Raw genomic sequence first — 16,995 nt, forward strand, 5'->3', positions numbered from 1 at the left:
CTGGGAGAACCACTACTCTCTTCAAAGCTGTCAGACAGGGATATTTACATCTGCAGAGGTTTCTGCTGCCTTTTGTTTGGCTATGCCCTGTCCCCAGAGGTGGAGTCTACAGAGACAGGCAGGCAGGCCTCCTTGAGCTATGGTGGGCTCCACCCAGTTCGAGCTTCCCAGCTGCTTTGTTTACCTACTCAAGCCTCAGCAATGGCGAGCGCCCCTCCCCTAGCCTCACTGCTGCCTTGCAGTTAGATCTCAGCCAGCTGTGCTAGCATTGAGGGAGGTTCCATGGGCGTGGGGACCCTTTGAGACAGGCACCGGATATAACCTCCTGGTGTGCTGTTTGCTAAGACCCTTGGTAAAGCGCAGTATTAGGGTGGGAGTGACCCGATTTTCCAGGTGTTGTGTGTCACGGTTTCCCTTGGCTAGGAAAGGGAATTCCCTTCCCCCTTGCGCTTCCTGGGTGAGGCGATGCTTCACCCTGCCTCTGCTCTCACTTGTTGGGCTGCACCCACTGTTCTGCACCCATTGTCTGACACGCCCCAGTGAGATGAACCCGGTACCTCAGTTGGAAATGCAGAAATCACCCATCTTCTGTGTCACTCATGCTGGGAGCTGTAGGCTGGAGCTGTTCCTATTCGGCCATCTTGGCACCACCTGTCTTTACCTTCTAATATAAGGCATTTATAGGTTTAGTAGTTCCTTGAATATTGTTCTTGCTAGGCAAAACAAGAGCACCCAAAATATGTGCATATCCTGTGAATGCCTACTACCTGTGAATACATTCTTAACACAAAAAGAACTTCACAGGTGTGACTGATAAGCTTACAGAACTTGACCTGGGAAGATCTTTCAGAATCTCCTGGTTGACCCAGTCTAAGCACAAGGGTGCTGTAAGTGAAATAAATAGGGCCTAGGAGAAATTGGTAGATGCTATGCTGCTGGCTTTGAAGGTGAACAAAGAGGCTACAAGCCAAGTAATATAGGTGGCCTCTAGAAACTGTCAAAGTCAAGGAAAAAGATGTCTTAGAACCTCTAGAATAAGTGCAACTCTGCAAATACTTTGCTTTAATTTTATTAAGGTCAATTTCAGAATTCTGATCTCCAGAAATCTAGAAATGCATTTCTGTTGTTGAAGATGCTAAGTTCATGGTAATTTTTTACAGCAGCAAAGAAATGAATGCATTTCATTTGCCACATCTAAAACTTTTATGGTTTTACAAATTTTATCACCTTTAACTATTTTGGAATATCCATTATAATGTTTTCTTTTCACAATAAGTGTTTAGATGTTTATTTTACCTGTGTGATTTACTGTCCAAATGAATGATATTTTTCTACCTTAATTAGATTATGTTAAGTAATGCAGTCTATGTGACACTAATTCTATGACACACGCAGCCTAGTATTTGATCATTTATTTTTTATTTCATGCATTATCTACTGGACATATATAGGATATTAAATCCTAAAATAGAATGAAATATATAAGGAAGAATGAAATATATAAACTATAAGTACATCAAGTTCTTAATTTTTGCTTTTTCTGTTTTCTATATCTTTATTTTTTAATGGTATTTTTGATCAAACAATTGCTGAGAGAGTGCACTAAGCTCTTCCATGTAACATACTTATTTTCCATGTGTAGTGTTTTGTTTGTGAGTCACCTCTATTTTTAGACTATGATTAATGGCACACACATTTAGAACTGTTGTATCTTCCTAATAAATTAAAATTTTAATCATTATATAACAACTCTCTTTATTTTCCCCTCATTATTTTTCTTACTACAACTTCATCACAATTCTGTCATTAGTAACCTCACCATACATTTAAGAATCATTTCTTATATTTTAGTATTTAATATTTAGTTTCATGTGGAGTGGCCGTTTGGGGTATCCAGTCTTCCATACTGATGAAATGAAAACTCTTATTTGTGACTTTCATTCTGACAATATACATTGATTTCGTTTTTCTAAACTTAACTATAATTAAAAGCAAAAACAAACAAAACAGGAACAAAAACTGACTTTTTTATTTACCAAGATATTGACAAAATTTTAAAATATCATTGGGGGTAAAATGCTAATTTCCTGAGCTCTCTCCACTTAAAGACATTAAATATCTATATTGAGAAATGACTGTATGAAAAAGATTTTTTTCATTTTGAATGTAAACAATAAAGCAAAAAAATAATAATTTTAATTCGCATTGAGTTTCTGAGATTGCTTTGCTATTTATAGAGCATGCCACAATACAAGCAAGGATGAATTTACAATGTTCATAAAGCAATCCTGTACACATTTACTGAGGGAAGCATAGTACTTGTAAACAGTGGAGACATATTTTGTTTAGAAAATATGAAATTAAATTTGCAGTAAGGCTCAATGTATCAAGAGAAGCCTCATTCAGAAGGAGAATGGAAGCTCAGCTTTTAATGAGAATTATAGAAAACAGGTTACCATTCTGATATTTTTAGAGAAGGCAAATGAATTTTATGTGTTATCATAAAAGAATAGATTTAAAAAATAAAAGATTTCAAAAGACCAACAAAAGAATTGCACAAATCTCAGGTAGTACAAGTTGGACAAAATTATAACCGGAAATGTATATTCAGAATTCAGAGACAATATCATAAAAGTTAAATGAAAAAGCCAGATGCCTATATAGTCGAGACTCTAGTCAGTGTTTACTACAAAATCAGCAGTAACTGACCTCCTTTTGGATCAAAGTAATAGAACTTGCTGTGTGGTCTTGGCAATTGGCTCAGGTAAGTTATCACATAATTGTGCCTCTTTTTAAAACAATTCTGCTGAGTTTTCTGGAAAATGCATGACCTTTGTTCACCCCAAAAGCAGTATAGTATGGAAATGTATAGGGACCAAAACAAAGGAACAAAATCCTCATGGATATGAGGCTCAATGTTCTGAGCCTACTATTAGAAATGGGGCTCACACAAATTGGAAAAATAAATAATAGACGGTAAGAAGGTGTATTCGTCTGTTCTTATACTACTAATAAAGACATACCCAAGACTGGGTAATTTATAGAGGAAGGGGGTTTAATGGACTCATAGTTCCACATGGCTGGGGAGGCCTCACAATGATAGAGGAAGATGAAGAAAGAGCAAAGGGACGTTTGACATGGTGGCAGGCAAGAGGGTTTGCCTAGGGAAACCTCCCTTTATAAAACCATCAGATCTCGTGAGACTTATTCACTATCATGAGAGCAGCATGGGAAATACCCACCCCCATGATTCAATTACCTCCTACCAGGTCCCTCCCATGACACATGGGGATTATAGGAGATTATATTCAAGATGAGATTAGCATGGAGACACAGCCAAACCAAATCAGAAGGACTTCAGAATTTCATGCCCAAGACATTTTTAAAATACACCTTTGAATAATTTATAGAGGCAAGAATATTTCCTCAGTTACTGACACCTGACTTATATATACAGGAAATGTAAGACTTTCTCAATACTTAGGGTGATACTCAGGTAATAACGAGCTCGGTGTTCAGTCTTGCTGCCAATTAAGGTCAGCACACAATCCAAAGTTCAGTCACAGTGCAACAAGAGCTTTCTAAAGTATGCCCTGGGTATTGACAGAAGCTTCTTGGAGCTCCCAAGTGTAAACCAAAGACTACATTGGCAATTGCTGCCATTGCAAATCTCTGATTGAAGCTAATGTAGGTCCTTGTAATGTTGTTCCTAGAGGATCCCCAGCCCTCATATCCAGGCATCTGGAAACATGCTGATAAATGCCTACAATGGCCTGAAAATGTAGCAATTCTCAACTTTTGTGGTTATAGCAGAGAAAAAGTAAAATGCTATATCTCACAGTGGATTCATGTGTGTCCTGGAAATAATATTGCAGTCATTATTCAAATGAAAAACAATTTATAATTTTGACATCTGCAAACTAAATATTGTCTTAAAGACGACTCTATGTTGTGAAGAAAAGTGCATTAATTTTGAAGGCATTAAAAGCTGAAATAAAAAACTAGCTCAGATTCTTTATAGCAAACTGGAGAAACTGGTTGACTTCTGATTCTCAGTTTCTGTATCTGTCAAATGGGCATGATTTATTTTATGTACTCAGTTTAACATCAATAATATCAATTACTTATGAATATTAGTTATTTTTATTACCTCTAAGTTCTGCTTATAGCAATTTATGGGAAATAGTAAGATGGATTTCCTGTGAGTGTAAAATTATACTGGGAAGCAGAAGTCTTTAGAAAACTCATATTACAATTGAGTTTTCAAGTTATATTATAATTAGATTGGAATAAGTTACTTCTCTCCATTATTCTATTTGCACAAAACAAGTTAGTTTCTATGTTCAGATGAAAGCAAACAAGCAGAATCAGGTACCATGTAGAATCTGGATGTTGGTCAATATCAGTTTAAGAAATAGAAAACTGGAAGTTCTGAGAATAACTGGAGCTGAGAATGTTTAACAGGATTGAGAAACAGTCAAAACAGAGGCACAAATTTGAAATTTGCATGGAAATTTTTGTAATGGACAGACTTTGAATCCAACTTAACATTTACAGATGAAAACCTCATGAATAAAGCTAGGTATTTTAAGGCAACGTAAAATTTTTCCTAAACATATGATCTCCCCTCTGCTTTAATACCCGCCCTTCCCCATCCTTCTTAATTCATTTGGGCTGTTATAATAGAATCTTATAGATTGGGTCACTGTAAACAACAAAAATTTATTTCTCAGAGGCTGGGAAGTCTAATATCAAGGTGCAGGCCAATTCTGTATCTGGTGAGGGCACAGTTTCTCATTCATAAGTGGCACCTTTTTTCTATGTTATTGCATTGTGGAAGGCACAAGGCAGCTCTCTGGGGCCTCTTTCATAAGGGTGTTAATCCAGCCAGGCATGGTGGCTCATGTCTATAATCCCAGCACTTTAGGTGGCTAGGTGGGAGCCTCACTTGAAACCAGGGGTTTGAGACCAGCCTGGGTAATATATTGAGACCTTGTGTGTACAAAAAAATTAAAAACACAAACAATTAACTGTCTGTGGCGGCACACACCTCTAGTCCCAGCTACTCAGGAAGCTGAGGCAGGAGGATTACTTGAGCCCAGGAGTTCAAGGTTACAGTGAGCTATGATCACACCACTACACTTCAACATGTGAGACAGAGGGGGACCCCATGGTAAGAAAAAAAAAAAAGTAAAAATTGGTACAAATTCCATTCACAATGACTCTGCCTTCATGATCTAAACAACTCTGAAATGTCCTACCTCCTAATACCATAGCACTGGGGATTAGGTTTCAACATAAGAATTTTAGAAGGACACAAACATTCAGATCATAGCACTCACCATCCATCCCCTCCCTCCTTTCTCCTTCCCTTTCCTACTTTCTTTCTTTTCATCATATCAAGTAGTTTTACTGTTGATATGCTTTGGAGATTATATTTGTGTATATACACATGCATGTACATGTTTAATTTTGTGTATTTATATATTTAATTTTTAAATACCTCCAACAGAGAAAAGCAGAGGAAAAAAAATGTAGAAACTATATATAGGTATATTTCAAATAATTGCCAAATGTTTGCTGGATATATTTCATCAATTGTTCCTAAGGAATTTTAAATACAATCATAGATATCTTGATATTTTACCCTCATATATTCAAATACACACATCTAAAAATGAGAATGGTTTCCTGCATTTTACAGTTATATTTTAGCACTTAATACTAATTATCTATTGCTACCTAATTTATAACTTTTCTCATACCTATTTGTATACATGCTTCCTTCAAAAAAGAAACAATCGAGAATTACAGATTACATTTTTTTGCTATGTCTCCTAATTCTTTCTCTCCTTTTTTTCCATGACATTGAATTATTGAAATGAACAGTACAATTGATGTCTAGATGTTTGACTCAATACAGTTTATATGTCTTTGACAATTTTATCTTATGGGTGAAGCTGTGCACTGCATATTATTGCAAATCACTGAGCACTTAAAATTCTGGTCCTCCTATCCTAATGTTGCCAGGACGAATCATCAGTTCAAGGCAATGAGAAGCAGACCCATCTTTTTAAAAGCCTTGCCTCTCAAAAGGCAAATAATCTATAGGGTGATCGTTAGATAGCATGGGAATATTTGGTTCTCCATTAATCCTTTACCCAAAGATATCAGTGTATGTGGATGATCTACCCCCTCAAAGCTTACACATTTATTCCCAACCCTGCCATTCGCATACATTCATTATCTGGTATCCTTCTGTAAATAACAAATTTTCCTCAGGCATGAGACTCTTTGATTAATTGGCAATGTAGCTTGTACTGAAAAGGAAAAATTATTTTCATTTACAAATTTTTAGAGTAGAGAAATAAACAAAATAGTTATCTCTAATTGTGGTGTTTTGTTTCCTCTCTGGTTAGTTTATTTTGATTTATTTTCCTTTCCTTGGTTTTTGTTTCATTGGCTCTCAGTTTCCCTTTAAATCTCAGAAAGATACAAGTTTTATTTGACAGGGATCTTGAATAGCAGCTTCCATTTATAAACTCCATGTTAGGTCCTAAAAGTTCCCAAGAACTGTAAAACTTGCTTTTCACAATATTTCCAAATATTAAAGTGAGAAATGTTGTTGATAACATTTTATATTCTATTAATTATTTCCTTTAGGTAGAGAGAGGAATAATTTAGTACCACATAGCAGCATTTCATCTGAACCTAACAGAAGGAAAGAATAAAAAAATACATTATTTCAGTGAGTAATAAAGTTTGAAAAAATAACAACTGTGATTACCTTACTTGAGACACATCCAAGACTTTAATGTGAGAACTTAATCAAATAAAAGAAAAGCAATAAGAAGCCCTGGAATTGTTGTCATTACACATAATTAGAGTCTCATTTTTACATCTTATCTAAATGAAGTTCTGTACAGTACTACATCCTTATCTGCAGTTATGCTTTCTGTAGTTTGTTACCCATGGTCAATCATGGTCCAAAAATGTTAAATGGAAAATTCCAGAGTAAATAATTTATGCATTTTAAATTGTTCCGAGTAGCTTGATGAAATCTTACACCGACACACTCTTCCCCACCCTGGATGACATGAATCTTCCCTTTGTCCAGTGTATCCAGGCTGTCAAAGCTCCCCACCCATGAGTTGCTTGGTAACCATCTCTGTGATCAGATTAACTGTCACAGTATGACAGTGTGAATGGTCTATCTGTGAAATTGTGAAGAATAAAAAAGAAATTCATGCATAGTACATATGTATATCGTTCAGTGCTATCCAAGATTTTAGGCATCCACTGGAGATCTTGGAACATATTCCTCATGGATAAGGAGAAAAGACTGTAATGGGTTAGTTAGAAAAGGAGATGGAAACACCAAAATCTCCCACAACACTGTCTCATGCTGCACGATTTGGTCCTTTGCTACATCTATGTCAACTCCTTTTCATAACGCTGTCCTTCACACTTAAAACACATGGACATGTTTTATATTTCCTTAAATTAACTAGTCTTTTTCCAATTATGTTTCCACAAATTAACTCATCTCTTTCCACATGAGCACTTTACAACATTTGCAATCCTGCAACTCATTTCCCCCTTTCAGATGTTTCCACAGTTCCTTTCTCCACTGTCTTCTTTACCCAGTTTATCTGTTCATTCATTATAGCTCAACTCAAGATAACAACAAAGAGGGAAACGTTTCCTGATCCTTCAGGTAGGTGAGGTTCCCTAGCTTTATTCATATCCACAATTCTCCTGCAAGGCATTTACCCAGAGCGTGCAATTGTATAGTTTTGTGTGCATCTGAATAATGTATGTCTGCTTTTCCCATTTAGCCATCACTTCTCAGAAGGCAGGATGTGTTGATATCTCTCCATCATTGTTTTGCAAGAGGTCCAAATGAGAGCTTGGTGTGTCATAGATATGTAATAAATGTGTGTTGAATACATAAATGAAACCTGACCTTCTGTGTCTACTAAGAGCATCTATATTGACTCTTGCTCTGTATTTTATACTTTATAAAATAAGTCCATGTACTTTATAAGTAAAGTTTATACTTATAAAATGAGATGTATGTGCACAGCAAAATATGTGAAGAACAAGACAGGAGTCAGACTATCACTTCAAATATGTCTGCTTTAGATTTTCTTTTAAGCAGGAAAATTCATTTTGTAATTGCAATGACAAATATATCTAATAAAAGATGTTAACTTAAACTTTTTTTAGCTACAATCTAGTGTTTGGTAATCTATTTGTTTTCATACATGTGATACACATGATTCCCAGTGAAATAAAAGAAGATATTTAGCCAACATCTTCTTTTACCCCCAATCAAAGCAATCGCTTCTCTATATCACTCAGCATTGCATTCGCTCTCTTCCTTGCCAAGTTAGATTTTATTTTGCCGTGTATGTATTTTGGTCACATTTAATCCTTTCTGGAACAAGTCACGATGTGCATAAATACATACATAACACTTTGGAAACAGCACGTAAAGATGTTTTGGCAATTGAAAATCTGTACTGAATATTTTCAAATATATAGGTTAAAGCACTGGCTTATTTACACTGTACTGAAAGAGAGTCATGTCCCATAAATCATCACAACTTTGTCAGGGCACTTGAACATTTTGACTTTCAATGTAACTCCGAAAGCCTGCAGAGGATGCTCACTGTGCGGTTGCACAAGATTACAATCATCTAAAAATAATATTTACATATATTTCTGTACATATCATAAGATTAAGGAAACATTAAAGTCAATATCTATATTTGCATTCACTACATTTATAAAAATTATCTTCTCTTTTTCTAATAATTCTGTTTAGAACTTAATCAAAACTTACTTTTTTTTGAAGTCATCACATTTCAATCTGCCAGGGCCCAGAGTGATAAATGTTCCAGGCTTTCCATTTCTGTCTCCTATTTACAGAGGTTCATAATTCAAATGGAAAATCTGCTTTTGGATGAAATGTGGCATGTAGATTTTATGGATGTCATCACATTAAGATGCTTATCACTCACTTCTTCTTTACCTCACCTACATCTCATATTCAGGAATATGAATGATACAGCAAAATTTGCAGATAAAGTGAATAAGGAAACATTTGTGCTCTGCTACACTCTATCTTCATTTTCTGTAGATTTTTAAAATTTCAATTCTTCCAAGTTATTCCTCTGCCTTAACCTGACCAATATTTTGGTCACCTAATCCTTTTAATAAAATATTTAGGGAATATGTTAGGTTTGAGGAGTTAATTTTATGCCCTGATTCAGTCCAGAAAAGGCCATGAATGTTATTGAGTTTCACTGGAAAATCTCACACATACGCAGGGGAGAAGGGCTAAAAAGGAAAGAGATCTAGTTAGATAATAAGATGTAGTGGAGAACACACCAGACAGTCAAAAATACTGAGTTAACTCTCAATTTAAATACCAAATGATGCATCACATTGACATTCACAGCACCTTATCTTCACAGTACGAAATGAGGAGGCTTAACCAGATCATATTTATATCAATATCTACATCTCAAATAACAATTCGATGATAAGAAGAAAATAATAGGGAGACATAAATTTGTAAGTAAAATTAATGTATTTAGAAAGAGAGAATCATCCATCATTGCCACAAAATCTTTCTTTTCTTAGTATTATCCAACCATCATATTTCTAAAGTTATGTAGTAAATATAAGATATCTGCACAAAGATGAACAGTGTTTCCGAATCCATGGCACAAAAAGTATAGCTTCCCCAGATATGTATACCCATGTTTACACTACAGTAAGATAAGTGTTAACCTGTATAAAGATTTACGAAGTGTAAATGATGAGCATTATTTTTTGAAGAAAACTATGTAAGTTCCACTGATAAATAAATTTTGAGCAAGTTATTGAAGGAAGAAAGAGAGCTCACCAGGGTATTGAAATATCATTTATAAAAACGTGGCTATTTAAATTATCAAGTCTTTAGACAATGAGTGAGGTGTATAACCAATAAGTAAGGGCCAAATATTGAAGTATTTTATACATTACCAAATGTCTTTAGTTATCTTTGAAGATGCCCGAATTCCATTCAGAATTCAATGCCATGAATAGGAAAAACCAGTTTCCCTGTTTTGAAATAATACATTGGTTTAAATTGGAAAGCAAATTAGAGGATAGGGTAGAAGCTAGGAAAATGGATGATGACAATCCGAACAAGGCACATCTTCCATTTGCCCCTCCAAATCCACTCTGCGCTCTTCTGTGTCCAAATCTTTGCCCTCAAGGGCTCAGCTAAACCAACTGCACTCTGTTGTTCTCTAGTTTCCAATTAGATTCTGGGTTCAGCCAATAGGACGTAGGGGCAGGAGGCGGGGTGATAAGCATGGAGTCAGCTGAGTGTAATTATTTATTTGGCCTTATTCTTTCCCAGTTATTCTTCTTTCCAAAGACTATATCTCTTGACAAATAGCACCATCTCTACACAAATAATTCTCTGGTTTCTGGTTACCGCTCTCTGTCTTTCAAGCTGGGGTAGGCTAAAAGCTACTCTAATATCAATAGCCCAGAGGTACTGCATTGTTCATGCTGATTTCCCTAAACCTTTCCCTTTGTTAAACTTCTCAAACTTGGAGACTGGGAGAAACATTTGTTGCCCACTGTCACCCTGATCCATACAAAGACCAAAATAACAAGGTGATGCTAAGAAGGAGCTAAGAGCCAGAATTGACAAAATTGGCTTACTTATTGAATATGGGGAACAAAACAGAAGAATGAATTCAGAGTGTTCATCAAGTCTGTGACTACACAAATGTTTAAGTGTAGAAAGAGGGGAAAGTTTAAGTGTGTATAAAAGTTCCGTTTTGGGATAAGTCAGAGGTGCCATAATTTCCTCCATATACTAATATCTAGAGGAAAGAAATATGTGTCTGAAATATACAAGAAATATCTAGGATAAAAATAGGTTTTCACATCGTGAGTATATAGCATAAGTTAGGAGGGCAATAAAAATTCCAGCGATGATGTATGTAATGTGGTAGTTGACAGTATTGACGGCAATAATACTGATAAATCCCACAGATTAAAGTAAACAGTTTGGAGATGAAGTCATAGCAGTATGTTTGAATTCTGTGTCATGTTGGGAAAATTAGTCATTAATGCCTCATATATATCCTCATCTATCAAAGAGTATACCATGTAGAATTGTAATAACATTTACATGATGTTGTTAATACAATTATTTTCCACCATAACCAACATATATAGAAAGTGATCAAAATATTTATCTTCTTTAATATTGAAGGATAATTAGATATTTTAGTAAAGTTTAATAAACGTATATTTGATACAATAGCATAGCAAAAAATATGTGAAAACTACAATGAAGAGTAAAACAAGATACTAAAATAGAAGATTAAGAATCTAATGTTTCATAATTGAACTGAATATAATTATAAAAATGAGAGAGATTTTATTCTGTATTTACCACAGTGAATAGGACGCTTTATTCTTTTCACTTAAATCAACATGTATCAGATTTTTTGAGATTCTACAAAGTATAAGAGAAAATCAACTGAGAATTATTGACATAACTGAAGTATGGAAGTAATATAAAAACTGCATTATCCTACATCTGCAGGATCTAATACATTTTTACTAGATTGGTTTTATTTTTGCATGTTAATTGAATATTTTATTTATATGCATTAATGCAGAAATCTGCTAAACTTCCTAAATATTATAAATGTGTGATGACTCAATGGAATAAAAATTTACTTCATGCTCATCTAAAGTCTAAAATGGGTGTTCCATTTGGTAAGAGCCTATCTTCCAAGACATGATAAAAGAACCTAGTCTCTTTCCATCTTGTAGCTTTCTGCATATTTTTCAAGTTTTCTGTGCTTGTCTGTATCAAGTCAGCAGTAAAAGCAAGGAGAAAATATAGTCACCAAGAGAAGTTCCCATTGAACAAAACAGATTTGGAAACTACATTATTTTGTATAGAACTTAGTCACATGAACAAATATATAGGGAGCGTTTGCAGTTGTAGTTTAGCAATTCGCCTAGGCAGAAGAGAAAATGAAATTAGTAAGCAGCAAATCAATGTCTACCACAGGTGGAACTGGGGAAGCTCACCTGTTTTCAAATATCTTTCACTAATGTGTTAATTCGGTTTATAAATCAGCTGATACACTAGCATGTGCTTTACCTCTTCTAACGACATTTAATTTTGCTACTTTATTTGACTTACTCTAACACAGAACAGAATAAACAACAATCAAAAAATACAAACACATAGCTTTGAGTAGATGACACACTTTACCGAAGACTTAAGGAATTTCCTGCATGATTTTTTAGAGTTGAAGTAATTAGCTATACATTTTTTTCTTCCTACCCTTAATATCACACTGTGCATTCAAAAACAGCTTATCAAAGCATTTTTTTCTAAACAAAGGCAGTTCTCTTCTTGAAAGAAATTGATTTCAGTTGCTTAGAATGAGCATTTCTCTTCTCCGTATATGTGTGACTGCATACATATATATTTTTGCACATGAACAATTTTGCAGGAATTTGTGAACATTTATATTCTGAGCACTGAGCTAAGAATTGGAGATATAAAGATACTTAAGACATAATAGCTATTCTTAGAGCCTACTAGGAAAGGCAAACACTTAGGACAGAAACTTCAGATTATATAATGAGTGTTGTAAGTGTGTGATGAGTGCTGTAAGAGTACAAAGAGAGAACATATATATTAGTAGAGATTCCCTGGGATGCCAAAGAAAAAGCACTTTTCCAGCTTAACAAGTGACATGAGTGAAGCGTCAAAATACATTATGTGCATAAGTATAAACAAGTAGTTGAGAGGGCCTGGATTACATTGGGTTCCATTGCATTCCTTCTTAAGATGAGACTCTAAAGATAATTATAAAGAAGCTGATTTTAAGGCCTTGGAGAAAGTAAAGGCTAGGTGGATGCATTCTCACAATAGGGTGTCACCCACTCCCACGATGCCCCTTACCTGCATACATGCATGCACACAATCTGGGTGGTTCCTCCAGGATTTGGAAGACCTGGCTATCCACAGTGGTCATGCAGCAATGCCCTTCCAGGCTCACTTGTTGTTCCCTGCCTTGGTATGTGTGTTAGTCTGTCCTCATACCACTATAAAGAACTGCCTGAGACTGGAAAATGTATAAAGGCAAGAGGTTTAATTTATTCACAGTTCCACATGGCTGGGAAGGCCTCAGAAAACTTAGAATCATGGTGGAAGGCACCTCTTCAGGAGAGAAAAGGAGTGCTGAATGAAGAGGAAGCCCCTTATAAAACCATGAGATCTCATGAAGACTCACTATCACAAGCACAGAATGGGCAAAACTGCTCCCAGATCCAATTATCTCCACCTGGTCCCACCCTTGACAGGTGGAGATTGTTACAATTCAAGGTGAGATTTGTGTAGGGACACAGAGCCAAACCATATCATTCTACCTTTTGCACCTCTAAAATCCCATGTCCTCACATTTCAAAACACAATCATGCCCTTGCAACAGTCCCCTAAAGTCTTAAGTCCCCAAAAGTCCAAGGCCAATAGCTTATCTGAGACAAGGCAAGTCCCTTCCACCTATGAGTCTGTAAAATCAAAAGCAAGTTAGTTACTTTCTAGACACAATGGAGGTAAAGGCACCAGGTAAATGTACCTGTTCCAAATGGGAGAAATCAGCCAAAACAAAGAGGATACAGGCCCCATCCAATTCTGAAATCCAATAGAGTGGTCATTAAACATTAAAGTTACAAAATGATCTCCTTTGACTCCATGTCTTATATTCAGGTCATTGCTGATGCGAGGGGTGTGCTCCTACAGCCTTGGGCAGCTCCAACCCTGTGGCTTTGCAGGGAACAGCCGCTCTCACTACCTCTTGGCTACTTTTATGGGCTGGTGTTGAGTGTCTGCAGCTTTTACAGACACACAGTGCAAGCTGTCAGTGCATCTACCATTCTGAGGTCTGGAGGATGGTGGCTCACTTCTCATCGCTCCAGTAGGCAGTGCCTCAGTTGGGGATTCTGTGTGGGGCTCCAACCCCACATTTCTCTTCTGCACTGCTCTAGCAGAGGTTCTCTGTGAGGGCTCTTCCCTTGCAGCAAACTTCTGCCTGTACTTCCAGGTGTTTCCATACATCCACTGAAATCTAGGTGAACGTTTTCAAACCCCAATTCTTGACCTCTGTGCACCCTCAGGCTCAACACCATGTGGAAGCTGCCAAGGCTTGGGGCTTGCACCATCTGAAGCAATGGCCTGAGCTGTATGTTGGCCTCTTTGAGCCATAGCTGGGGCGGCTAGGATGCAGTGCTGCAAGTCTGGAGGCTGCAAACAGCAGAGGGTCCTGGGCCCAGCCTATGAAATCATTTCTCCCTCCTAGGCCTCAGTGCCTGTGAGATGGTTAGCTGTGTCCCCACCAAATCTCAACTTGAATTGTGTCTCCCAGAATGCCCACGTGTTGTGGGAGGGACCCAGAGGGAGGTAATTGAATCATGGGGACCATTCTTTTCCATGCTAGTCTCGTGATAGTGAATAAGTCTCAGGAGATCTGATGGGTTTATCATGGGTCTCCGCTTTTGCTTCTTCCTCATTTTCTCTTGCTGCTGCTATGGAAGAAGTGCCTTTTGCCTTCTGCCATGATTCTGAGGCCTCCCCAGGCAGGTGGAACCGTAAGTCCAATTAAAACTCTTTATTCCCAGTGTCGGGTATGTCTTTATCAGCAGTGTGAAATGGACTAATGTGGCCTGTGATGGAAGGAGTTGCTGCGAAGGTCTCTGACATGCCCTCGAGACATATTCCTCAGTGTTTTGGTGATTAACATTCAGCTCCTCATTACTTATGCAAATTTCTGCAGACAGCTCGAATTTCTCCCCAGAAAATAGGTTTTTCTTTTCTCTCTCGTGGTCAGACAGCAGATTTTCTAAACATTTATGCTCTGCTTCCTCTTGAAAGCTTTGCTCCTTGGAAATTTCTGTTATCAGACACACCAAATTATCTCTCTCAAGTTCAAAGTTCCACAGATCTTTAGAGTAGGGGCAAAAAGCCACTAGCCTGTTTGCTAAAGCAAAGCAAGAGTTACCTTTGCTCCAGTTTCCAAGAAATTCCTCATCTCCATCTGAGACCACCTCAGCGTGGGCTTCATTGTCCATATTATTATTGGCATTTTGGCCAAAACTATTCAACAAGCCTCTAGGAAGTTCCAAACTGTTCCGACCTGTACCTGTTACCCAGTTCCAAAGTTTTTCCCACATTTTTGGGTATCTTTATAGCAGTGCCCCACTATCCTGGTACCAATTTAATGTATTAGTCCATTCTCATGCTACTATAAAGAACTGCCCAAGACTGGGTAATTTATAAAGGAAAGAGGTTTAATTGACTCACAGATCCACTTGGTTTGGGAGGCCTCATGAAACTTACAATAATGACAGAAGGCACCTCTTCACAGGGCTGCAGGAGAGAGAATGAGTGCATAGTGAAGGAGGAAGCCCTTTATAAAACCATCGGATCTTGTGAGAACTCACTCACTGTCACTAGAACTGCATAGCAGAAAACTGCTCCCATAATTCAATAATCTCCACTTGGTTCTGCCCTCGACATGTGGAGATTATTACAATTCAAGGTGAGATTTTTGTGGGAACACAGAGCCAAACCATATCAGTATAGTTATGGCTACATCCTAGAAAGCAGTGGCACCCATGACATGGCACAGGGAGTTGGTACTACAGGTACACAGAGCTCCTGGACATCTCATGTTGCTTCACAGCTCATGATCAACTGGATCCTGTGAGTGTATGACCAGGAGGGCCAGACCCTGCCCCTAAATTCAAAGATCTGGTTCTCCTGGATGCTGGGACTAAGGATGTGGAACAGGAACAACAAGCTGCTTGCCTGACTGCTGATGACTTGATGCCAGTGGTGGAGGTCCTTCCTCAACTTTGAGGCCACAGAGATGCCCTTCCTTCTGCCTCTGGACAATAACGGAGGACAGTATCCAGCTGGTGTTTGAGCTGGGAATGCTCTACTAGTTGCACTACAACTCAGCAGCACTTGCCCATGGCCACCCCAACAGAGCTGCTCTTGCTTGTCAGCCTACTGGTCAAGAGCACAACTGGAGATGGAGATGCAGATGACCCATGGCCAATGCTTGCCTGCACAAGGACCTCATGGGCTGGCTCCTTTGCTACCAAGTGCCCAAGACCAAGATGGAAAACAAGCACACCAAGGTACTGCTAAAACTGGGCAGGAAAGAGCCCAAGCACAGCCATAGCTAGCAGCCTATGGGCTAGTGGAGTGATGGCCTGACTTTGCCCTACACAGACAAGGCCTGTGGGGAGTAAGGCACAAGCTGCTGGTATGCCCTCCATGTGCTCAGCTTGGGGCTGGATGAACCTGAGGTCAGCAGACCCCGGACCTGGCCTTCATGTTGGCCACCACACTTCCCCACTTGGCTCTTGGGATTAGCCCAGCCTTCAGAGGTGGGGAGGTGGGAATGAGGGAGGGAAACAAAATTCTAGGGGAGCTCCTTCAGCTTTGAATTCAGGGGAGAAAGGGCAGGGAGTGAAGTTGTGCTGTCATCTGAGAACATTGTCCTTAGGCTACAGAGCTTTTCCTTCTCTGCCTCTCAGGAGGGACTGATGGAAGGCCCTTCAGCTTCTCGTGGGTGCTTCAGTCAGGATCCTCCAGAGAAGTAGAACTAACAGAAGGTATATATAGAGAGAAAGAGATTTATTATGAAACATTGGCTCATGCAATTAAGGAGACTGGCAAGTCTAAATCTGCAGTGTGGACAGGCAGACTCCACACCTTGGAGTGCACAGTACAGCTGAGGTCCAAAGCCAGCCTGATGGATGCTTCCTTCTTGCTCCCAGAGGCAGAACTTTTCCTTCTATTCACGCCTTCAGTTAACTGAATGAGGCCCATCAAATTATGGAGGGTAGCCTGTTTACTGAAAGATCACTGATTTAAATGCTAAT

General features: G+C 38.0%; 1 pseudogene; it reads left to right on the forward strand.

Annotated features, from left to right (window-relative positions):
• Positions 1–16,155: 16,155 nt before the first annotated feature.
• Positions 16,156–16,995, forward strand: part of LOC105553204 — a 45,713-nt pseudogene continuing 44,873 nt past the window's right edge.

Source organism: Mandrillus leucophaeus, unplaced genomic scaffold (genome assembly GCF_000951045.1).
Source record: "Mandrillus leucophaeus isolate KB7577 unplaced genomic scaffold, Mleu.le_1.0 Scaffold586, whole genome shotgun sequence".
Lineage (NCBI taxonomy): Eukaryota > Metazoa > Chordata > Mammalia > Primates > Cercopithecidae > Mandrillus > Mandrillus leucophaeus.